The sequence below is a fragment of the Etheostoma spectabile genome, unplaced genomic scaffold (assembly GCF_008692095.1).
Source record: "Etheostoma spectabile isolate EspeVRDwgs_2016 unplaced genomic scaffold, UIUC_Espe_1.0 scaffold00016159, whole genome shotgun sequence".
NCBI lineage: Eukaryota > Metazoa > Chordata > Actinopteri > Perciformes > Percidae > Etheostoma > Etheostoma spectabile.
This window is the reverse complement of record NW_022604081.1, coordinates 5,290-7,500: the sequence shown is the minus strand read 5'-3', so window position 1 is coordinate 7,500 and position 2,211 is coordinate 5,290.

The following is a 2,211-nucleotide window of genomic DNA, read 5'->3' as shown; positions in this document are numbered from 1 at the left end:
ACGGCTGAAATATTGAACAGCGGGGGAGAGATGGATTGAGAGAAGGGAGATATTTCAAACTAAAGCCTGCTACAATCTGATGTGACCGGCCCTCAGGTGATAAAACAGAAAGCAGGATTTCATTAAAATGTTTTCATTAAAATTTTAATATTAATCAGGCAGAGCTAACACCACCAATGTCTCTCTGTCCTCCATCGTTTTTAACAAAAGCACCAGTGTCCTTTTTCAATTTTTCTAAAAACCAAAAACGCCAGCTCTGACTCTCAGTCTGAAACAGTAAAAGCCCACAAACTCGTCTCCTCTGATGGGGGGGGGTGTCAAAGAAGGAGGACGCTGTCCAAACTACATGTCCTTTTGGACAATGTCTCGCACCCGCTCCACGGCTCGCTGCTCAATCACAGGAGCACTTTCAGCGAAAGACTCATTCTCCCAAAATGCACCACAGAGCGCCACAGGAAGTTCTTCCTGCCTGTGGCCATCACACTTTATAACTCCTCCCTCTGAGTGTCTGACACACACACACACACACACACACACACACACACACAACACACACACACTTAGAAGTTATAACAATACTACCTGTTTTTTGCAATAACACTGGCCTGAAATGTGTGCAATCCTCAACTACTACTACTACTATTATTATTAGTATTATTATTAGTATTATTATTAGTATTACTTTTCACCATTGCCACTCCTTAATTATGTTAGTTATGTAAATACTGTATCATAATATTGCCTCTACTAGTTCCTTTTAAAGGAGTTTGAAGTCCATACCCGATACACCCCCCTACACACACACACACACACACACACACACACACACACACACACACACACACACACACACACACACACACACTGGTCCAACCGAGGAAGACTCTGAGACATTTTTGTATTTACATCCTGTTTATATTCAACTATTTGTTCTTGCATTTTATCCTATTATTATTTCATGTATATTGCATGTATGTATAGTGGATCCTAGTATTTCATGTATATTGCATGTATGTATAGTGGATCCTAGTATTTCATGTATATTGTATGTATGTATAGTGGATCCTAGTATTTCATGTATATTGCATGTATGTATAGTGGATCCTAGTATTTCATGTATATTGCATGTATGTATAGTGGATCCTAGTATTTCATGTATATTGTATGTATGTATAGTGGATCCTAGTATTTCATGTATATGCATGTATGTATAGTGGATCCTAGTATTTCATGTATATTGTATGTATGTATAGTGGATCCTAGTATTTCATGTATATTGCATGTATGTATAGTGGATCCTAGTATTTCATGTATATTGTATGTATGTATAGTGGATCCTAGCATTTCATGTATATTGCATGTATGTATAGTGGATCCTAGTATTTCATGTATATTGCATGTATGTATAGTGGATCCTAGTATTTCATGTATATTGTATGTATGTATAGTGGATCCTAGTATTTCATGTATATTGCATGTATGTATAGTGGATCCTAGTATTTCATGTATATTGATGTATGTATAGTGGATCTAGTATTTCTGTATATTGCATGTATGTATAGTGGATCCTAGTATTTCATGTATATTGCATGTATGTATAGTGGATCCTAGTATTTCATGTATATTGCATGTATGTATGTGGATCCTAGTATTTCATGTATATTGCATGTATGTATAGTGGATCCTAGTATTTCATGTATATTGTATGTATGTATAGTGGATCCTAGTATTTCATGTATATGCATGTATGTATAGTGGATCCTAGTATTTCATGTATATTGTATGTATGTATAGTGGATCCTAGTATTTCAGTATATTGCATGTATGTATAGTGGATCCTAGTATTTCATGTATATTGCATGTATGTATAGTGGATCCTAGTATTCATGTATATTGGTATGTATGTATAGTGGATCCTAGTATTTCATGTATATTGCATGTATGTATAGTGGATCCTAGTATTTCATGTATATTGTATGTATGTATAGTGGATCCTAGTATTTCATGTATATTGCATGTATGTATAGTGGATCCTAGTATTTCATGTATATTGTATGTATGTATAGTGGATCCTAGTATTTCATGTATATTGCATGTATGTATAGTGGATCCTAGTATTTCATGTATATTGCATGTATGTATAGTGGATCCTAGTATTTCATGTATATGCATGTATGTATAGTGGATCCTAGTATTTCATGTATATTGCAT